The sequence below is a fragment of the Schistocerca americana genome, chromosome X (genome assembly GCF_021461395.2).
Source record: "Schistocerca americana isolate TAMUIC-IGC-003095 chromosome X, iqSchAmer2.1, whole genome shotgun sequence".
NCBI lineage: Eukaryota > Metazoa > Arthropoda > Insecta > Orthoptera > Acrididae > Schistocerca > Schistocerca americana.
In genome coordinates, this window is record NC_060130.1 from 501,735,329 (window position 1) to 501,759,840 (window position 24,512).

At 42.9% G+C, this 24,512-nt stretch overlaps 1 protein-coding gene and 1 non-coding gene across 4 annotated transcripts in view; one reads left to right on the forward strand and one right to left on the reverse strand.

Annotated features, from left to right (window-relative positions):
* The window catches only part of LOC124554707 (amidophosphoribosyltransferase-like), a 254,787-nt gene that overhangs the window by 38,834 nt on the left and 191,441 nt on the right, over positions 1–24,512 (reverse strand). Inside the window, exon 1 of one of the 3 annotated variants that reach the window (XM_047128346.1) lies at positions 12,060–12,167. The exons of the other annotated variants lie outside the window; for them this stretch is intronic. The gene's annotated coding sequence lies outside the window, so the exon portion shown is untranslated. Of the gene's footprint in view, positions 1–12,059; positions 12,168–24,512 lie in introns of those variants that run through there. 3 annotated transcript variants of the gene reach the window in all.
* On the forward strand, positions 6,212–6,285 carry Trnat-ugu. Its single transcript has one exon. It is a non-coding gene; the product is annotated as a tRNA-Thr (tRNA).

Sequence of the window (24,512 nt, forward strand, 5' to 3'; positions counted from 1 at the left end):
GTTTTGTGGCAGCAGTTGCCTATGACCGATCACGCAATTCCCGTAAATTGCGGGTCGGTGGTTTGTGGGCGCGGAACTGGCGAAGATTGAAAAACCAAATGTGTTCTATAGAGTTCAAATCAGGCGACTTTGGCCTCCAACACTCAACGTGATGAGTGAATTCTCAAACCACTTCAGCCAGATTCTGGCCCTGCGACACAGACAGTTATTCTGCTGGAAGATGCCATCGCCGTTGGGGAATACATCAAACATGAAGGGATGCAGGTGATCCACAGTGATTTTCACGTTGTCCACAGCCGTCATGGTGCTTTCAATTACTGTCACAGATTCCAAAGATGCCCTCGTGAGTGTTCCCCATAGCATAATACAGCCCACCACCGGTCTGTGTCCCGTAACAGTCCACGCCCCGACCCGTCCCCAACACCCGCGTCCGTGGCGCGTAGTATGTTTCGAGTAGCCGATTGCCGGAATGACTGCGTATCCAGACACGAACGTCGATCTGGTGTAACAAGAAACGTGATTCAACCTGCCAGGCGACATGTTCCCACTGATCCACGGTCTCATCTCCATGATCTCGTGGCAACTGCAACGGTTAACTGACAATGCCGTTGGGTCAACATGGGGATACGTAAGTCATCTGCTGCGGAACTCCACGTTCAGCAACGTGCGGTGAACGGTACGCTCCGAAACAGTTGTTCCTGACAAGGATTGTCCTCTTTCTTCAGATCTGCCTGTCGGGCGAGCCTCCGACCTCCACATCCCGTGATAAGGCGTGATCGTCCAACACCTGTCGCCTACTAGTTGTTTCACCATTCTTCAACCACTTTCCATAGATGCTCACAACAGCAGCACGGTAACAGGCTACCGCCTTGCCTGTTTCCGAGATGCTCGTTCTCAGACCCCTGGCCTTTATAGGCCCTTTGTCAGAGTCGCTTACGACATTGGATCTCCTCATTTGCGGCTGTACTGTCGCTACAATGATTCCCCATACGTCTCTGATCCGCTTCTACAATGTCCTTACTGCGTCACGTGCCCGTGTCCGCAACACTAACAGGTAGCATTCCGTCTTGAGGTGAGCAGTGGTCGTAATTTTTTGACTCATCTGTGTATATCCACATACAAAATCGAGAACCTTTCGTGAAGCCTGGAAGTCTCACCTTCTGCAATAAGAGTGTTTGCTGTAGAATTTCTTACGTTCGCAGCAAAACTTGTAGAAATGGGTCTACGCTACGCGCGAACTCGCGTTTTAACAGAACCGAGCTGTGGTGAGCAATACATTTTATGGCCGAAGACATAAATAACGCAGCGAACGTCCTTTGTTATCTTGACCCTACCAGGGCAGCTGAAAATTTCCACGACTCTCACGCGCGAGAATCTGTAAGATGATGCAAGTTTGAGTATTCGCTACACACGACACATACATTAAACTAAATGGCTCTGAGCACTATGGGACTTAACATCTGTGGTCATCAGTCCTCTAGAATTTAGAACTACTTAAACCTAACTAACCTAAGGACATCACGCACATCCATGCCCGAGGCAGGATTCGAACCTGCGACCGTAGCAGTCGCGCGGTTCCGGACTGAGCGCCTTAACCGCTAGACCACCGCGGCCGGCTACATTAAACTAAACAAACAAAGAAGAAAATCGTATCTCTCTCTCTCTCTCTCTCTCTCTCTCTCTCTCTCTCTCTCTCTCTCTCTCTCTCTCGCACTCACTCTCACTCTCCAGTTTGCCGATTATCAAAAGCAAAGGGCTAACATGGCGTGAAATCCCCGACGGCAAAGAAAGAAAACACAAGGTCGTTAAACCAGCCGTTGTAGAACAACTTTGCCACAACCATCAGCCTCATTTCGCATGCTGCCTACATAATACTAAAGATCGCAAACAAGAGATTGGAAAGAAAAATGGAAGGAAGTCCGGCTGAGGAAGAAATTGGGTTTAGAAGAATTGTATGGACAAGAGATGCAATAGAACTCTTACCCCTTCTAGCAAAGAGATTTACTGAGAAGGGAGAGTGTCTATACTTTGGAGCCTATACTTCCGTTTACAGACTCTGAAGAAGCTTTTGACAGTGAGCCTTCAGTTGCACCAAAGGAAGAGAATACCATCTGGAAACAATAAGCGAAAGGTGTAAGACAAGGTTGTTATCTACTTACATTCTTCAAAACATATTTTCTGTTTGCTTGTATCCCGGTACATTCGTGAAATTTTAGTCCTCAAATGTCATGACTAGTGAGCGTATAGTGAAAGTTAAGTACACAGATGACATGAATTCGACAATAATTATTACCATAATTAGTGTGTTGAGTGAATGCTTGAAGATACTGTTCTCGTTTTTAGTGAAATGCAATGTTATCATACACAGCGCGAAAAAACAGTGTTTCATATTTTGAGGGGTGGTAGTGTGGACATGGTCCGGCACACCTACTCCTACACGTAGATCTATATTCCGCGAGTCACTGTAATGCGTATTGCAGGGGGTACTTTTTATTGTATCATGTATTAAGGTTTCTTCACCTTCCAGTATGAGACTGCATCATCACGTATTTATTTAATATCTGAAAGTTTAATAATATATTCGAATAACGGCAGTAATGATGAGAGTCTCTACTTATTTCTGTTACTACTGTAACTTTAACTTCGCTTCATAATTTAATTACTGTTTTATTGTGGTTGTGGGCGATTTATTCGCTGTGTTTAAATAACTCTTCATCTGCAACAACATGAGTGCTTTAGTGAGTAGGCGATTATTAATTAAATTTGACTTCAACTGCGTGTATTGAGCGATTTTTTTGTAAAGGCACTTACAGCCTTCGCCGAAGTACGAGCTCGCGAAAATTTTCACACGACACGCTCATCTGGAGGCTATTTTAGCAATTTTTATTAACCTGTGCGAAGAATCTTATTTTTATAGTTGACAAGCTGCGCATACTCAACGAACAAGTATAATGGTAATTAAGGTTAAAAAGAAGAAATAAAAATCGCACTGGTATTAGCTAAAAGTAATTTATAATCTCCGCTGCGTGTAAAGCATTTTGAGACATGAAATAAAGACGCAGTGATGGTGGAACAGAAGTGCCAAAACATGTTTAGGTAAAAACTTCAGTGGCTTGTGTTTTACGAAAATGAAACTGCCACCATTCGTATCATAGTAACCACGAGTTTATGAACTCGGTTTTTTATACAAGGACAGACACTGACAATTTTTACGTGAAAGAAAGTGAAAATTTTCCTAAGGCGATGAGAATACATAACTAGATAGAGGCAGACTGGTGGTTTACTAAGATCCGTCAGCGTGGTGTATGTAACTCGCAAGGTCAGGTTCACCTGGCGGTCCAACTGTGCTAACACGGTGAACGCGTAATCATTTAGTGCGGTATAATGTCGAAACTCTCATCCACTGTTGAGAATGTCGTCCATGCTTTACGAACGTCTAGCGAATCTGACTCAAGCACTCTGATATGAAAACAGTGTACCTTAATTTTGTACAGGCTGTACTATTCCAATATTTAGATATAAATTCGTGCAGACACTACGAGCTCCTCACATAAAATCTGAAACAAATCTGGCAGATTATTCCGAACGAAAGGAGATTCATGGCATCTAATGTATAGCGTCTTCTTGTTACTACAGGTCGGCGATAGGAACTTCCTTAGAGACCAAGCACGGAACCAATCAATCCCGGCATAAATTAGAAACGATTTCATTTTTTGACTCGGGCGATTTAAAACTTCTATGTGGGTGTTTACGACGGGCATCCTGAATCAAATTTACACGCGTTACTTCAATGCCATCTTGTCCAGGACGTTAGAGAGAAAACCTTTAATTTTATTACTTGCAGGCTCCGGCTATCATACTTGCAACAACTCGCTTTGATGCGTAATGTGCCAGAGATTTACAAATATCGCGCATTTATTAGTAAAAAATGGCTAACTGTAAACATAGATGGATTTTAACTTCGATCTTAAGCTACAATAAATTTTAATGAATTTAACCCAACTATTTACCTATTCATATCATCATCTAAAGAGTAAAAGGTGTCAAACAGAAATGATATATATTTGATTGTAAAAACAGTATCATTGTCCGACAGTACCGTTAATTCGAGAATAAGGTGGTCAAATATTATTATGGCTTTGTTCATTTCTGTGCAAGAGGAAGGCCAACTTGCAGGTAATGGTGGCCAATTTTGTTGCTGGTGTTATATTTATCATATCTATTATTATTTTAGAATTGTGACAAGCTGTTCACTACAGACTTCCTATGAGAGTAAATTAAAATACACACTAGATATTATAGCACGTTTCTGTGAAAGCATATCTTGTGCCTAAAAGTTGTATTACCCCGAATATTATTCCGTATGACAAAGGATGGATGTATACCAAGTCAGTCAACTTTTTGATACTTTCATCACCAAAATCACACTGTGGCGAAGAGGATTATCGCTAAACTCAAACATTAATCGAAGATTAAGAAATTATAATGTAAAAATCTTCATGGACTGGTAAAGGCTTTCGTAACATCTTTCCTGAGACAAAGTCAGATTCAGTAAAAAGATAGTGTATATTACCAGCACTCTGAAACTGGCACTAACGGTTAGCAACATTACATCAGTGAATAAATTAACTACGAGGCTGTAGTTAATGTTTCGGACTGCTCAGACAGGTGACTACAAAACGCACGTTTGCGAATCACATACAAATTCAGTTACACCATTTGGGTCAAGGAATTCTATTTTTCGTAACTATGCATTCATTTTTCGTAAGACACACACGAAATAAAATATGGACAATTTGTTAACTTATGGTTTTCTGTGTAATCAAAGTCGGCAACAGGGACATGACTTAATGCTTTGGCACGTGTAGTAAATAAATTTTAGGTCGTCGACAACTGGCTCTGCAAGTTAGTTTACACATTTAAAGTCCAATACGATAAGCTATAGCCATATTCTGCAAACCACTCTCAAGTGAATGGCAGGAGATACTTCCCACTGTAGCACTTATTAGTCTGTCTTCCCGTTCCTTTCGCGTGTGGAGCGCGGGAAGCATGACTGCTTAAATGCCTCTCTCCAGGCGGTAATTACGCTAATATTAACTTCGCTGCCCCTACGGGAGCGATACGCAAAAAGCTTCAGTATACACACCTAGATCTCTCACATAATACTGGTTCTTGAAATTTTGTGAGTAGGCTTCCGCGTGACATATTCCATCTTCAGGTTTTCACCATCTCCACGACACTCTCCCGTGCTTTAAACAGACGTGTGGCCATTCTGCTGCCTTTCTTAGTACATGATCGATATCTCCTGTTAGTCCTATCTGGTATGGGTACCAAGCACTTGAGCGAAGTTCTAGGATGGGACGCACAAGTGATTTGCAAGCAGTATCCTTCGCAGACTGACTATATGTACGAAGACAGTAACTTGTTCTCGAAAGAACAGTTACTGTTGACGACCGTGCAGCTTTTCCCTGGAATAAATGATGACTAACTGACAACCTCAGCTGCCGACAGGTGTTGTTGATATACCTCGATGTGGACAGCTGAAAATGTGTGCCCCGACCGGGACTCGAACCCGGGATCTCCTGCTTACTTGGCAGACGCTCTATCTATCTGAGCCACCGAGGACACAGATGAATAGCGCGACTGCAGCTCATCACTCACCACTGGTCAGCACAACTCCTCCTGTTCACTGGCCGGCTGCTGGCAGAGGCAGAGCTCGCTCCCCATCCATGCTTTCTACACCACCTGGCAGTATCTGCTCACTCTCTCCACCGTCCAAACATTACAGGATCACCCATGCACCATATGTGCCAGTATAAACGCCAGAACAAATCAACGAGGTTAGTTAGGTTTAAGTAGTTCTAAGTTCTAGGGGACTGATGACCTCATAAGTTAAATCCCATAGTGCTCAGAGCCATTTGAACCGTGCAGCTGGAATTCCAGGGAAAAGCTGCACGGTCATCAACAGTAACTGTTCTTTAGAGAACAAGTTACTTACTGTCTTCGTATATATAGTTAAAGGCTACCCAGACATTGACCTTCGTCAGTGCGAATGCGCACAGGTTGCCCAAACTCTTACGGGAATCGCCAAAGCGTGCGCGAGTAATGAGTGGGTGGGCAAATGTCTATAAGGTACAATACATATGTAGAATTAATGACAGTTGGGAATGTGAGTCTAGATAAGTCCCTGCAGTCGCGCTATTCATCTGTGTCCTCGGTGGCTCAGATGGATAGAGCGTCTGCCATGTAAGCAGGAGATCCTGGGTTCGAGTCCCGGTCGGGGCACACATTTTCAGCTGTCCACATCGAGGTATATCAACAACACCTGTCGGGACTGACTGTATGTTCCCAGTGTCTCGCCAATGAACTGACGTCTGACACCAGCTTTACCTACGACTTAAACCGATGGGATGATTTCATACCCCCCATAAAATATTAGATCGAGGTATATGTGCGAGTTGACTGAGTCCACTTGTGACTCACTAATACTGTAGACACAGGACATTATGTTTCTTTGTTTTCGTCTTGCGAAATGCACAGTTTTACATTTCTGAACATTTAGAGGCCGTTTCCAATCTCTTCCCCACGTTAAAATCATATATTGGTGCAGCCTTTTTTCAGATAGTGCCTCATTTAACAGGGCAATACATCTGCCCCAGCCGACCGACGTGGTCGAGCGGTTCTAGGCGCTACAGTCTGGAACAGCGCGACCGCTACGGTCGCAGGTTGGAATCCTGCCTCGGGCATGCATGTGTGTGATGTCCTTAGGTTAGTTAGGTTTAAGTAGTTCTAAGTTCTAGGGGACTGATGACCTCATAAGTTAAGTCCCATAGTGCTCAGAGCCATTTGAACCATTTTTGAACATCTGCCCCTCCCGATGTCGTTTTATGCAACTCGCAATGTTATATCTGACCTTCAAGAACTACGCGCCGGGTTTTCATATTCTCTCGCTCGCTATGCGCAAATTAAGAGGGGTGTTCAATAAAGAATGATCATATTTGTTTTTGACAACATACCTTTACTCATCCTCGTAATTTTGATGGTCCTTTTCAAAGTAGTCTCTCATGAATTCAATGCACTTGTCCCACCGTTTCTGCCAGTCTTCAAGTACATACTGGAAACCATTTTTTGAGAGGTCCTTCAAAATCGCCTCAGCAGTCTTCACCACTGCTTCTGATGATTGATAATGACTCCCACGAAGGCGTTTCTTCATGTTAGGGAATAGAAAAAAGTCACATGGGGCTAAATTCGAACTATAGGGAGGGTGAGGGATGCACTTCACGTTGATTTTTACTAGATCTTCAGGAACAACACTGGCAATATGCGGCCGCGCATTATCGTGGTGCAGCATCCAGCCTGCTTCACGGAAATGTGGTCTTTTGCGCTTGATATGAACTTGCAATGTTATTAGGACATCCCTGTACTATTGTCCAGTTGCTGATGTGTGTGCAGGTACAACATGTTTGTAAACCATCCCATGAATATCAAAGAATGAGATGACCATAACTTTCCCAGCAGAAGCAACCACTTTTGTTTTTTTGGGGGTTGGTAATGAAGGAGATTTCCACACTGAGCTTTGCTGTTTGCTCTCAGGATCAAAACGATGTAGCCAAGTTTCATCAGCAGTGATTACATTTGAAAGAAACTCCGGATCTTCCTTTAACATCAACTTTAACTGCAGACCTACACACGAATGTCCTTTTGTTCGGGAATCAACAGTCTTGGAACCCATCGCCCACAAACACCTGTCATGCGTAATTTTTCTGTCACCAACGCGTGGGTGGCACCAAATGAAATGTTCAGTATTTCAGAAACTGATCTTAAGGTAATTCGTCGATCCTCTCTCACAATGACAGCAGCAGTGTTGATGTTTTATTCCGTGAGAGCAGTAACTGGAGTACAGGGTTCAACTTCCTTTCAAATTGACTGTCTCCCCTCTTTAGACGTTTTAAACCACCTTCGAGCTGTGCTGTAGGGAAGAACAGACTCTCCGCAGACCTCCTGTAACATTGGATAGGCCTCAGCTACAGATTTGTTGAGACGAAAGCAGAATTTCAAAGCCATATGTTGTTCCTCGCGTGTTACCTCCATTGCAGCGGCACGCGAAGATATCGGACCTTGCCTGTCTCTCACAGGCGGGAACCAAGGGTTGCAACAATGAAACTACTACGACGTGTTTGTTGCACATTAAGCTAACAGAATATCATAAGATTAAATTTTATAAGCGAGAAATTATGACCATAAAAAACCATTCTTTATTGAACAGCTCTCGTATTAGTCCTGCAGAAAAAATGAACAGGAACTCTTTGTAAAAATTTAATGTAGTTAAATTTTGTACTGCGATTCGTTTTCACTAGAGCCCGTAGTTCGTGGCACTCCCTCCTACAACTGTATAAAAATTTGCGACTGCGCGAATATCTTCCACATCCAGTCTTTTTTGGTCTTCATTGACTGTTTTTATTACGCCACCACCTTAGTCGAGAACTTACAAACTGTAAAACTTACGTCTGTGTAGATTTTACCTAACAATCTTGTGAATTTTAACAGCATCAAATAAACTATTACACCGTTGCATTCGTCGTGCTTTATGACTACGAAACTAATGTAGTTGTAATGGTGTGGATGGAATTGTCAAAGTAATTAGTTTTAGCGTAACGTTTACAAAATTCGTTTTTCTTTCATTACCATCATGGGCACGTTTAAATTAATAACGTTAACGAAATATCCGACTACAATCGTGGCGTAACTGCCCAATCAATAGAGACCAAAGGAGGTCAAATATCGGGACTAGCCTAGTTCGTGTAGTCGGAAATTTTTGTACAATAGCGCCACGAACAACATACTACAAATCCTGGGATGAATGTGGGGGTGCAGGTGCGTTTCAAGGTCACTTGAATCTGCAATTTTTTTGGTTTCCAAGTTGTCATGCGTCTGTGAAACTGGACACACACACACACACACACACACACACACACACACACACACACACACACTGTATCACTGTTTACGAAACATTCAACCGTTCTCTGCTAAAGACAAAATTCTTTCCTGAAACCTATTTTATTTGAAAGCAAACATGAACAAAAGTGAGCTTTAGCTTGAAGTGAAAATACAACAATACTATTATACATGCAGCACTTGATATGATGTGGTTTCGTCTCTTTAATGAACGAATGCTTACGAAAACAGTGTAATAAAAAAGTCTGCAAGAAAAATATCTTTTAATATTATGTCTTAAACAAACCTTGCGGTCGGAGACAGATGGTTTCTGCACTACTTTGTTCAGCTAGTTATTTTAAATTTCGTTGACAAAAACTTCTCCGTAACTCCGGTTTTCGTCCCGCAGCTTTGATTTTTCCTTGTAAAAATATTGCCGAGACACTCAAACTGGGTTATCTGTTCCAGTGCTGCATTACTTATTATAGTTTTACATCACATGGGTGACTTTCCCTTTAATGCTGTAACATTGGTTTTATAAGTGGAGATGTTCAAATATAAAAGGAACATCTCCTCTAATAAAACAAAGGTTGTGGCATTCAAGGGAAAATCACCTGTAGGATGTAAAATTGTAATAAGTGCAGTAATACAGGAGCAAGTAATCGACTTTCCGGATCTTGGTTCTGACATAGGAAGAAATTTCGACATCGGAATTGAAAACAATATCCTAAAATTTAACGCAATCTGTGGAACAATTGGAAATACGCTACAAGAAAAGCCACGAAAGAGAGAGAGATGAAGTTTTACTAAGTCATGGCAGTACCCATTACGCTGTATTGATCTGAAACCCGGGTTCCCACACAAAACGATACGAGCACGACCCAGATTGCGGAAATAAGATTTCTTCTTAGAGCTTTAGGGTGCACCAGAGAAGATCGCTCCAGGAATGAATACACTAGGAATTAGTAACAAGTTGAGTCAATACACAAGAAAACAGACCTAAATAAAGACAGATGATGGGAGCACATAGACATAATGCACGAAAATAGACTTTAAAAAAATTATTGACCATAAACCACGGCCGGCCGTTGTGGCCGTGCGGTTCTAGCCGCTTCAGTCTGGAATCTCGCTGCTTCTACGGTCGCAGGTTCGAATCCTGTCTCGGGCGTGGATGTGTGAGATGTCTTTAGGTTAGTTAGGTTTAAGTAGTTCTAAGTCTAGGGGACTGATGACCTCAGATGTTAAGTCCCATAGTTCTCAGAGCCAATTGAACCACAAACCACGAGGGACAAAACGGAGGCGAAGACCACGGAAGAGACGAGCTGGACCTTATTCACCTACTGCATAAAGGAAGGAGGAAGGAGACGACGTTGTTTTCAGACTTGATGTTGGTCACCATTTTCTACTGTTCTTGCTGAGGATTATAAATAATCAGATTAAAGCTGCCCACGACAACACTATTGAGTTCGCTGTCACTGATGATAAATGATAGCAGCACGAAAAACTGGGAATTATCCAACACACAAAAGATATTTTTGGAAACATTTTGCTTACTTTTTTGTTGCTGAGGCTTCAAGACATTCAGTTGTTAAGCTAGTGCTCTACGTTAGTAATACATGAGGTAGCTGAGCCCTCTTCTTTAATATAAATGGCAAAATATACTGTAGCGGTCACTGTAGGACCTGCAGCACGATGCGCCCGAAATGGCAAGCTATGGCAAGTTGGCCACACTTTCCCCATACAGAGCTTTAATGTACGTTCAAACGAGCCATTGAAACTGCATGTTGCGACAATATGGTCTGGAAATGTTGTCCGGCAAAGTTGCTGGCCATACGAATTGCAGCCACACGTCTGCGACATTGCTGGAGCAGATAGGTTTACAAAGACCACTGCACTGCTGCCAAATAAACGAAAGCGAATTACGGTAATGGAAATGTTCGGCTCTCCGCTTTTTTGCATTCCAAAACGGAAAATCTTAGCAATAAAACGAGAAACTGGGCTTTGTAAGTCGTTCATTTCTAAGTAAGCGAACTGAACCCGAAACTGTAACTCGTGAACTGACGATGGTGGATACATACATTTTTCAGGAAACACGACTTTGAACACATCGTAAAAAGAAATCGCCTGACAATTTGTAAAGCGGATACCAATGTGAAAGACAGTCCACCATTTACAATCAGAACGGCAATCATTCATCGTTTTTGGCTACTGGTGATTCATACCGAAGTTTGACCTACTTCTAAAGCCGACTTGTGACCGATATTTGTATCTTGGCACCAGACGTTTGCAATGCTTTGGTAGAAACATTCACAGAATTCATTGGAATAAATTTGAAATAACGATCAAATACTTATGTTAATACTTTATCATGGTTCGCCAGTGCAGTGAGAGAACTATTAATTTCATAAATGCGACACATCTACGACCAGAGTTACGGGACGTGGAAAATAATGTAAACAGAGACCATAATCAAAAAGGAGCAGTTGGTGAGTTTCTGTCCATGAACATGGAAACGCACGTGATGAAGCTCACAAAAAATTTAAATGTTTTAAGAAACTACGTAGAATACATCTATGGCTCACTGTTGCAGATCATCTTCTGATATGGCGGTAGCAGAGAGAATGTCCTTTTTCAGATTACGGTCTTTGTATATCTTACTTTTTATGTTCAACACTTTCGATCGTGTAAGTATCACATGAAATTCATGGTTCTCTTGTTTGTCTAATTCTACATTCCTGCAGGGAATTAACAAATCGAGTGAAACTACGAATGTGCACCAAATCTCGACCACAGGCGAAATAATACGGTTTCACCGCTCAGATTACATCACTTGGCGCTGCAGTGCTATCGGCGAGAAAAAATGAGGATGTAAGGGTGAGAATGAGAGAGATGCATTTACAGACAAGGAGAGAGGCAGATATGGCTTGGACACGAGAAATATCCTCCGCTCCTAACGGACAACGCCAGCACCTCGACCACACCTAGACAACAGCTAGCTCGATCAGCAATGTTGTCGGGTCATGCGAAAACACTGCGGTGGATTGAAGCCGATTTGCAGCAATGTTGACAGCAACACTAATTAAGGGCACATACTGCCGTAAAATATGCCCATGTGAACGCACCTTTAGGGCAACCCCTATAAGCCTGATCACTGGCGAGAGAAGACTTCTGCAGGCGGCGCGTGCGGCCCAGCAACAGTAAACAGAACAAATACTTCTGTTGCAACACGATTGCTCGTATCTCCGCCTGACCCTCACAGATGACAGGCCCCCCGTAAGTATTATCGCCTGCTCTCCTGGGGGCATAAGCGTCTACAACGTCAATGAACTTTGCCCCCGTGTCTCCTACTTCACATCACCACAATAGACGACACACACACACACACACACACACACACACACACACACACACGCACGCACACACAGAATAACGATATTACTCTGTTGCAAAACAGATGTCACTCTGCTATCTCGCTAATTAATAGCAACTCGGCAAAACGGCCCCCTGCTAGGATCGATATGTCAGCAACTATTTCTTTCTGTTAGGACGTAATGTAAACACGATAAGACCTTTACTCAACTACACTGGCTATGCTTTCTTCTCTTCTAGATCGCTAGCTGATACACATAGCAATTCTTAGTAATATCTTGCCTGATGCAGACAAGGAAATTCGTGGCCCATAGTTCATACACTACAGGACGAAGATCGATTCACACTGCACGTCAACGGATAGGAAAGCGACGTCATCGTCAGTTCGAGGTGTATTTACGGTAGACGAAACGACAACAGAACGTCTCCTCCCTTAGACCAGGTGAAAACCATCCGTCATACAAAAAGTCCGAACTAAGGAACTAGCACCGACTGAGTTCATTAATGGTTAGAGCAAATTTCATAATGGTTATTCTTCACTAGTTTGTATGGTAAATTGCTGAGAAGTTAAACAATAGGAAAAGTGTCGTCCAAACATTTTAAAACAGCTATATGTATTTGCTAGAAGAAATTTATACATAGAAATCCGTCACTCAGTACTTAGAAGGTAATAACATTGAGCTTTTTTAACAAGTCCATTCTGTTTTTTCTTTTTTTCTGGTAACCAAATAATGTCAAAAACAATTTTGTCTCCTTCAATGGAGCTGACATTATTTAACTGAAATTGTTCATCAATTTTTGTTCCTATCCGTGCACGGTGTACGCTTTTTCTTTTTGCTGAGATTGTAAAATCTAAATCATTTTTCGCTTTCAATGATCTGGCCGGCCTCTTCTGTTGAACAGTTATGGAAAAATATGCAAGCAGTAGCGAGACATTTTGAATGTGCCTCGGAAAGAAAGCAAACAATGAAATGAAGACTATGCGCGGCGAGGATAGGATAACTGCCGATATTAGCGGACGGCTCCACAGTCGTCAGACCATCGTCAACGTCGAAACTTTCTTCCCGAACAACCTACATTTTGGCGCTCCATTCCATTGACAGTTCCATGAGAATTCCGACCTTAACATTCCTTTGCATTACGAAATGCATCTATGTTGTACATGCACATTTTCTAACTTTATCAATCCATGTTTTATCGGGCCGTCCTATCTGCTTTCTCTTGCCTCGCGGAATACAACATAGAACTTCATTGGTTCATCCGTCATCCATTCCCATAGCCACATGCACTAGTCACCTTCACTCTGATAACCACACGTTTTAACAAACAGAATTTCAGACAATGTCCGGCCGGTGTGGCCAAGCGGTTCTAGGCGCTTCAGTCCAGAACCGCGCGACCGCTACGGTCGCAGGTTCGAATCCTGCCTCGGGCATGGATGTTTGTGATGTCGTTAGGTTAGTTAGGTTTAAGTAGTTCTAAGTTCTAGGGGACTGATGACCTCAGATGTTGAGTCCCATAGTGCTCAGAGGCCTTTGAACCTTTTTTTTTTCAAACAACGAGAAAAAAATTATTTTCTCAAAACATAGATATGGACTATGTTGCAGTATAGCTTTGAAAGCTCGACTCTCTTACAGGATGATGTAAAACGTCTAGAAGCAAAGAATGTGGTGATAGAGGACGATGACCAAAACCAGTTGGACATAAAGGAAGACAAATGGAATGGTATTAAATGAAATATGTACACCGAAAAACCACCTGAAAACACGATACGATATTGCAGTGCCTTTGCTATTAAATAGAGCGATGCAGTCCTCCTTCGGACATGCAGGAAGAGGCCTTGCAGCGTCCACAGCTGTTAGGAAATATATGAAATGTACTCGCAGTTGCAAATGCGAACAACCATCTGCTCTATAAGCTATCGCTTGCGCCTTGTCCCGCAGTTACGCAGGGTCGGCCACGGTTAATCTGATTTGGCATGTTAATTTTAAGGGGTGGCCGGATGCCCTCCCTGCCGCCACCCTGTACCCCTCAGGACGGAAATAGCATACCTCAAGCGTCTGTGTCTAGTGGAATTCATGAAATAGTGTGAATAGGTTCAGATGTCTGCGAGCTGTGTAACAGGCGGAACGTGGGGACCAGCCCGGTATTCACCTAGCGGGATGTGGAAAACCGCCTAAAAACCACATCCAGGCTGGCCAGCACACCGGCTCTCGTCGGTAATACGCCGGGCGGATTCGATCCGGGGGCCGGCGCCCCTACCAGAGTCCAGGAAGCAGCGCGTTAGCGCTCTCTGCTACCCTGGCGGGTTAACCATCTGCTCCATAAGCGAATGACAATGAAAATTTGAGCCAGACCGGGTATCGAACCAGTATTTCCCGCAATATCTCATTCATCCGCCGATACGAGGCAGCCACTTTCAATTAAGGTTTCCTTCCCTGTGCGGGAATTACATAATGTGTGTACAAGTTGTGACACAGGAACGGCGACGTATCGAAGTTTGGCTTCTGCCTGTGAGTCGTGCACGAATAGCCAAAGCGGTAAAGGCGAACGCTTGCGTAATGCGGGAAATCCCAGTTCGAGGCCGGTCAGGCACAAATTTTTGTTGTCGTCATTCCCTTGTACAGCTGATGGCTATTCATATTTGCAATGGCGAATACGTTTCACGCAACTTAAAACGATCGGAAAAAGAAAATCTTCGCTCTTGAGGCACATTATAAGGCGTAAGAGCTTCCAAACAGAATATTTCAGGGCAAAATCATTCGGAAGAAAGGAAGAAGAAAACCAAGAAAGAAGACACTAGAAGAACTGGTGCAGAGCATGGGGTACCGAAACAACGCTAAAATGAACAGTGGTATCCAGAAAAGAAGTGAATGGTTGCAACAAGGCATAGACGTTAGTGGAAGATAATGACTAGTTTGTTCCCTGATTTGACTCTTGTCCTACCGAACATAGTAATTCCCATTATGTAACTCGCCATTGCTCGCTGAGAACAGCCCGCGTCACTGCCTTTAAGTCAAAACTGGAAACCCACACTGATAGTAAACTTCCCTTTTCAGAAAAGTTTTGAAAACTATTCATTTAACCAAAAGCTGTGAAGTCCATTGTCACTATTTTGTTTACTTACTTCATTTTATTTTTTCCTGTCCGTCCAGGCCAATGGTTCCCAATTTTTACGAGACCATTACCGCTGAGTGCAATCTGATATTAGCTATTAGCTAGAACCCGACAATTACCAACATCTACTGAACTTCAGAATGAAAAAGAATGTTACTTGAAAACTTTAATTCTTAGAATCACGAAAAATAAATGATATTTAGTTTTCTTAGGTGTCTCATTAAACTACGGCTAATGAGCCAATTGGTACTGTTCGTTTCTAACTTTTTTTATGGTGAAGCAATTCTCAGTGCATGGCGAGTGCTACCTACAACTCCTCCTCTGGAAATGTTTTTACTATACTTATTGTTTGCAAAGTACTTAAATGCTTAACTTCTTAGACATTTTACGTCTGAACTGGCAGAAATTGCAAGACTTCAAGCTGCTTTGTGTCAGACCACTGCCACTACTACTACTACTACTACTACTACTACTACTACTACTACTAATAATAATAATAATAATAATATGTAGGTCCTACAGCTGTGTTCGTTTACTTTTTGCGAAGTGAATAATGAAGCAATTTCTGGTCCATTGTAGGAACTATCTACAACTCTGAGAAGGCATTTTAATGAGATACGTGTGATGTATATGTCTCCAGTTTACTGTCATAATTGCATGATACACAGAACAAAACATGTGTCTAGCGGGTCGACTGTGTGAAGAAGACGATGTTCATACATTCGTTTCACAAGCTGTAATCTCCACCACATTGTGTCACACGTTAATGTTAGTATTTAAAAAATACAGTTATTCCTAACTTACGTAATCAGTATTATAGCCTTACGAAATAGCGATTACAGTAATAATATTTTTAAAACAACTTGGTTTCGTGGCTGAAACACAATCGAATCCTGCTTTACGCCTCAGGTGTAATTACCCCAGTTTGGGAACCACTGATGAAGGTACTACCCTCCACTGCAAAATCTCGTTACCAGGTTTTATGATTTCACTGGTTATTTCTACAACTTAATTTTCGATGTGTTAGATATAAATTATATTAGGCGTTCTAACTGATTTTCAGGTATACTTTCAAGATTGATCTATTAAGTTCTCCCATTTCTTGTTCACGTTTGTCTGAACTCAAGAGGAAAAATCTTCATCAAAACGAAGCTAGTTCACCTACGTTCCATTCCCACATTTTACCCTGTCGTTTTCCCAGCTTATGTATTTCAATATTACCTCTACGAGGGCAGAGATTTATTTTGGTGAAAAGGAATCTCCTCGTCTGCCTAGTCTTTCTGTTCTGAATATCACAATATCTAGATAAAATCTAATGAAGTATCACTGGCGGACATGTTCTTCACTGTGCTGAATTAAGATGAATCTCGTAAGTTGTATCTGTGAGACTGTAAGTACTTAACATCGAACGTTGTGTTCACATGGCGCCTCCCAACTAATTTTTTTTAAAGACTTCATGTTTATTATTTTTTAGCCGTAACTTGTGCTTTGTTGTTCATACAGTGGACATGTTTCGAAACAACTCCATTATCTACAATCGTCCGGTCCAAAATAAAAATACAAATGAAGGACAGTTTACAGATCGTCTCGACTTACAAACGTAAGATGACCTGCTGATAATCGAATTGTTCCTAAACATGTCCAGCGTATAAATAATAACACAAAAGTTGTAGGTCAAAGGTAATAAACACGTCGTCTATAAAAGCGTACAGACTTTTTTGACATCGAGTCAAATACAGTCTCAAAATCTAAGAATTCGAAGTGAAACATTAATTCATACTAAGTGTTCCAAAATTTAATTTATGACTAGCAAGTAGTTACGTCCACTTCTAAAGACAGCTTGCTCCTTCGCCCAGTTAAATTACAATGTTCCTTTGTATGGTTAGTAAAGGTTTTAATGAACATTTTGTGTATTATGGAGAGAAAGCTGAAACCCTTCCCGGCCGTTGCTGTAGAACGAAGTCTCAAATCTGAAATTGTTTTTTCCAGCAACAAACTTTCTGTTGTTTTCTGAACGCAGACTGCACAACGTCTTGTGCATATGCATGTAGGTGTCTCCAATGTGTTGGCACGGCTGTAGTGCATTCCTGTGAGCAACACGGAAGCACTTTTGCTTTTTCGCCCACGCCACGTCAACAACGCGATGAATAGGACTAGACCAAGGATGCCTTTACAAACAACATTACACAGCCCACGCTTTGAGACTGAAGATTGACTCGTATTTTGTGGAGAACGACGCTTTAAATTACCGTTCACACAGATTTAGGTTTTATTTGCTTTCCTTAAATCGCTTAACGCAAATTTCGGAATACTTCCTTAGAAAATGACAAGAACGATTTTTTTCCTGATCCTTCCCCACTCCGATTTTGTACTCCGTCTCTAGTGATTTCGTCGTCTAGGGGTCGTTAAAGTCTAATCTTCCATTTTTCCCTGTTCCGTTATCTCACTAGTGCAGGAAAATAAGACAATACACGTCCCTCTATCTGACCTCATTATCTTCGAAAGAGACATTCAATAAATTGCTATCACAGTTACTTTTTGTAGCACGATCGTGTGGTATTCTGCGCTAGAATTCTCAGATTCGATGGTACTTCGCCCAGTAAGTGATTCAGCTCCCTCTCGTGTGTGTGTGTGTGTGTGTGTGTGTGTGTGTGTGTGTGTGTGTGTGTATGAGAGAGAGAGAGAGAGAGAGAGAGAGAGAGAGAGAGAGAGAGAGAGAGATCCCATCATCATACGTGGTCCACAGTTTTTGTAATTTGACAGTAAGGGAACCTTTCGAAGTAGTTTGCGCGTCATCTGTCTGTGAATCCTGTAAACTTTGTTCTGTGTGTTACCTCATTTCTACACTGAACAGTTAGAACATTATGATCATTACTATAGACACAAGCACATCCAGGCGATAGCAGCGTCACCTGGCGAGGAGTGACTGCTAGTCAAACACATACACGGTGCATGTAGTATCAGTGAGCGTGCTGTCCGTGTGTAGAGAATGGAGGAGGCGCGCGATCTATCTGAGTTTGACGGAGGGCAGATTGAGAGGGCCCGAAGGCTCGGCACGAGCATTTCGGACATTGCACGACTTGTAGGGTGTTCGAGAAATGCTGTGATGAGGGTCTTCAACGCGTGGCGATACCAAGGTAAAATCACGTCCAGACGTCATGGGTATGGGCGGCCACCCCTCATTACAGATGTCGTACGTCGTGGGCTGTGCAGACTGGCAAAACAGGACAGGCGGCGAACTGTGGCGGAACTAACATCAGACTTTAATGCTGGGCAGAGTACAAGCGCCTCTGAACACACAGCACCGAACACTCCTAACGGCGGGCCTCTGCGGCCGACGAACCGTGCATGTGCCAATGTTAACACCAAGACATCGATAACTACGACTGAAATGGGCACGTGACCTTCGGTACTGGACGTTGGTGCAGTGGCAGAGCATTACGCGGTCTAATGAATCCAGATACATTTCTCATCGTGCCGGTGGGACGACGCGAATACGTCGTCTTCCAAGGGAACAGCTCCGTGACGCCTGTACTGCGGGATGGAGACAAGCCGGTGACAGCTCCATTATGCTCTGGGGAGCATTCACGCGGGAATCCATGGGTCCAGAGGAGCTCATGCAAGGCACCATGACGGCCAAGGAGTACCGTACACTGTCTGCAGACCACGTACACCCCTCCACGACGATCATATTTCTCGACAGCAGAGGCATTTTTCAACAAGATAATGCGCCATGACACAAGGCGCGAAGTGAGATGGAGTTGTTGGAGGAACACAGTGGCGCGTTCCAATTTAAAATGGTTCAAATGGCTCTGAGCACTATAGGACTCAACTGCTGTGGTCATAAGTCCCCTAGAACTTAGAACTACTTAAACCTAACTAACCTAAGGACAGCACATAACACCCAGCCATCACGAGGCAGAGAAAATCCCTGACCCCGCCGGGAATCGAACCCGGGAACCCGGGCGTGGGAAGCGAGAACGCTACCGCACGACCACGAGATGCGGGCAGTTCCAATTGATACGCTGCTGCCCACCCCCCTCCAAACTCACCAGATCTGAACCCAATCAAACACACCTGGGATATGATTGAATGTGGCGTCAGAACTCATCGCTTCCCTCCTCGGAATGTACGAGAATTAGGTGACGTGTGTGTGTGTGTGTGTGTGTGTGTGTGTGTGTGTGTGTGTGTGTGTGCGTGTGTGTGTGCGCGTGTGCGTGCGCAGATATGGTGGCAATTCCCTCCAGCCCGCATCTCGTGGTCGTGCGGTAGCGTTCTCGCTTCCCACGCCCGGGTTCCCGGGTTCGATTCCCGGCGGGGTCAGGGATTTTCTCTGCCTCGTGATGGCTGGGTGTTGTGTGCTGTCCTTAGGTTAGTTAGGTTTAAGTAGTTCTAAGTTCTAGGGGACTGATGACCATCGCTGTTAAGTCCCATAGTGCTCAGAGCCATTTGAACCAATTCCCTCCAGCGACTTACAAAGCCTCACAGCTGCCATGCAATGACGTGTCGCCGTTGTTATTCGTGCCAAAGGTGAACATGCCGGCTATTAGGTCAGTGGTCATAATGTTGTGGCTAGCAAGTGTACAGCCGGCCGTTGTGGCCGAGCGGTTCTAGACGCTTCAGTCCGGAACCGCGCTGTTGCCACGGTCGCAGGTTCGAGTCCTGCCTCGGGCATGGATGTGTGTGGTGTCCTTAGGTTGGTTAGGTTTAAGTAGTTCTAAGTCTAGGGGACTGATGGCTTCAGATGTTAAGTCCTATAGTGCTTAGAGCCACTTGAACCATTTGAGTAAGTGTACATCTGTATGTTTATCGCACTGTCCGAGGCGGAGATTCGTGACCAGCCGATTAGTTGCCTAAACGACTGTGGAAACCGCCTAAAAATCACCACCGGGCTGGCCGGTGTACCAGACCATGGGTCGTTATTTAATCTGGAACTGAGCAAGCTGTGAACGAATCCAAGAAGAAAATTGGAAAAGTAGTAAAAGAAAACCTTTACGATTTGACGATGACACTGTAATTTTGTCAGAGACGGTAAATGACTTTTTATGTCAGCTGAACAGAATGGACAGTTCCCTGAAAAGATATTACAAGATGAATATCAACAAAAGTAACCAAGGGTGATGGAATGCAGTCACCTATTAGGATGACTCCTCCTGCGAAATTTTTCTCTGTATATTCGTTCTGCTTGCCTGACATTACATCTTCTTGCATCACATATTTAATGCACGTTTACAAGATCTCATACGAAGTTATGGTCCATTTTAAGCTAGTCATTAACTGTAAATAATTGTTAACTCCACAATAGACACATCACAGATGACTGTAATATTCGAACGCATTATTAATGGTACGCTGCTTGGCTCATTCACGCCGATTAAATATATACGCGGAACGTTGCAAAACTACATGAGAAGGAGTAAGTACATACGATCAATTGTAGGAGATACGATTTATTTAGTGTTCTGTGGAAGTTTAGTGCACCTACACAGGAGACTGCGTGCAAAGCACCTGTGCTACCCATTCTTGAGTACTGTTCATGTGTTTTGGGTCATAACAATGTAGAATTAATCGAAAATAACTAAGCAATTCGGAGGCATGCTGTGTTTGTTATCGATCGGTTCGATTAGAACGAGAACACTAAGGAAATTCTGCATGTGCTAAACGCTATCGGGGATGTTCGTAGACCCAGCATTTGCGACACACGGCAAAACGATGCTACTGGCTGTACAAGAAATCTCACTTAAGAATCGTTAAGTGCGAAATAAGGGAGATTATGCCTCGTACAGAGGAATACAGACAGTCATTTTTCACTCGCTCCACTAACGAGAGGAACACGAAAGGGAACGATTAGCATTAGTACAAATTCACGTCCGCCATGCATAGCAGATTTGCTTGCAGAGAGTGTCTGTTCATGTAGATTCGGAAGAGCATGTTTCATCGACACGTCACCGTTACAGATAGTTTCAGCAAATGTCAAAAGCAGCCCTACATGGAAGGCGATGTGCAACACGAGAATTGCTCTTTTTAATATCAATAACCTGTCTTCCTTTGGGATACGTGCCTCCGATGCATGCAGCACAAAGACCGTTCTGGGAAACGGTAAGGGATCAGGATGCAAACAGGAACTAGATGACACTCGTCTTTACGCGCAACATCCGTAAGAAGATTAGGAAGAGAAGATATAGCATAAATATCAACTTCCCCTCCTCATACGCCACACGGTCAATAACGAAGTTTAAGAAAGGATGCAAAGATGGTTTCAAGAACATTCTTTGTATCATTTATTTCATATTGTCTGCATCAGACAGGAACCGTTTAAGACCATGACTAGACACAGCATATATATTTTGTTTGATCGCTTAAGAGACAATTTAGCTGGTAGCGCCAAGAATCACATTCAACTTTTTTTTTTTTCGGAAGGATTACATGGTCCTACCAGCAATAACTATCTACATGGTTCCTGTATGTTCCTTACAAGAAATTGAACAGCCACGATCCACAGAAATCATAAAAATAAAGCGCTACAATTAAGACTGGAAATTTGTACCATTCTTCATTTATATACATAACGCTGTCTACGAACTAAAACGCCTTATCGTGATGTCGTAGTTACATCACCCATAGTCAAGCAGAAAACAAGATCCTTGTATTGGTGTTATCGGCCTGGTTCACTTTCTGATGTAATCCAGCTGCGCAGTTCACTGAAGTCTCCAGTTATAGGTCGATGTACCCGGCCGCCGACGATTCTGCATCCGCTTCATTCACAGTAACTCCGTTTACTTGCGTAATTTTTCTTAACTATTATGGAACGCTGTAATGGCTGCCTACGAAGCGGCTAAGCGGAATTTCAGCAGTTTCTGCTCGAATAAACGTCTTCTAAAAGAAAGAGTTATGTACAGCTTCGGACTATAAAGGCCACAACATGTAAAATATCGCATGCAAATGCAGAAAGGAAGATTAAGCTTCACTGCTTCGTCGGCGACGAGATCATTAGAGACTGAGCACCAGGTCGGATTGGGGAAGGTTTGTGACGCAAATCGGACGCGTCGTTTTAAAGGAAACCATCCCAGCATTTGCCTTAAGTTATTTAGGATTTGAATATGTATCATCAATTCAAGTCTAGTGCCTTGCCAATACGACACCTTGCAATATAATCCTACTGAATTCTCCGCTCTTTTTTTTATAAATCACAGACAGATTGCGACTAGTCGATCTATTTCTAATAGATTTCTTCACAAGGAAGGCCCTTTGTTCACTGCAATCTAAATTTTCGGGAAATAAGAGTTGGTTATGAGGTATCATTTTCGGCTTTTACATAAAATTAGCTGAGATTACCCGTTTCTTTCGATGTCGATATTACTTGTGTTTATCAACTTTTTTGTGTGATCCAAGTTTTCGACATTACTTTCAAATTGTTAACGTGTATTGGAAGTCAGAATCACCTTTCATTCGCAGCGACAGATTCTGTAGAGGGTAACCCCCAAGAATTAATCCTGCAAAGCCTGGTAAGAGAGTACTGCTTTGCTTACTTTTCGATGGTTTCTTAGAAAATCATTCTCAAGTAATTGAAGTACATAGTCAATGTACAAGGTCAAAATACCTCAATATAAGTAATCTGTTTTATTCACACAACAATAGTTTAATTAATACTAATTAAAACTTTACTACAAGTACATCGATGAGTTAAAAGATACTTTGCCGAGTCGAGATTTGTAATCTCTCATTTAAATGCATTCTTTTGAGATATACAGGGTGCTTCACAATTCCTGGTAGAGGTTATAAAGAGGACTTTGTAGAGAAAATTTCGATAAAGAACCTACGTAAATTGTGTCCGAATATCGGATCACTTTCAAATCCCTCTCTTCACGGTACACATACAGCGGAGAAAATGTGCTCTGACTTGTGTGCTCAACATGAGCCCACGGCACGGGCAATGTTTCGAGCATTCGTCTTTGCATTCTCTTCAACGTGACTAAGGATTTCCTGTTCAAAGTCGAGATTGTGGCCTTTCAGTGGAGTCCCACAGTCAATCTTCCTAGTCGCGATCGCACCAGTTTCTCGCAGCAATTGGTATGTGGTCTCATAATTATAGCAGGGACTGACAACGGCGCCCCCTTGTCAGTTTGCGTGTGTACCGCGAAGTGAGAGATTTGAAAGTGATGCTATGTTCAAATTTATTTTGTATCCAAGCGGTTAATTTCCGGACACGGGCTCCTTATCAAAACCTAATCCTCTCTACAACCCCTAGAAACCTGTAACAGGAATTGTGAAATATCCTGTGTATACTACAGGGCTATTACAAATGATTGAAGCGATTTCATAAATTCACTGTAGCTCCATTCATTGATATATGGTCACGACACACTACAGATACGTAGAAAAACTCATAAAGCTTACTACAGATACGTAGAAAAACTCATAAAGCTTTGTTCGGCTGAAGCCGCACTTCAGGTTTCTGCCACCAGAGCGCTCGAGAGCGCAGTGAGACAAAATGGCGACAGGAGCCGAGAAAGCGTATGTCGTGCTTGAAATGCACTCACATCAGTCAGTCATAACAGTGCAACGACACTTCAGGACGCAGTTCAACAAAGATCCACCAACTGCTAACTCCATTCGGCGATGGTATGCGCAGTTTAAAGCTTCTGGATGCCTCTGTAAGGGGAAATCAACGGGTCGGCCTGCAGTGGGCGAAGAAACGGTTGAACGCGTGCGGGCAAGTTTCACGCGTAGCCCGCGGAAGTCGACGAATAAAGCAAGCAGGGAGCTAAACGTACCACAGCCGACGGTTTGGAAAATCTTACGGAAAAGGCTAAAGCAGAAGCCTTACCGTTTACAATTGCTACAAGCCCTGACACCCGATGACAAAGTCAAACGCTTTGAATTTTCGGCGCTGTTGCAACAGCTCATGGAAGAGGATGCGTTCAGTGCGAAACTTGTTTTCAGTGATGAAGCAACATTTTTTCTTAATGGTGAAGTGAACAGACACAATGTGCGAATCTGGGCGGTAGAGAATCCTCACGCATTCGTGCAGCAAATTCGCAATTCACCAAAAGTTAACGTGTTTTGTGCAATCTCACGGTTTGAAGTTGACG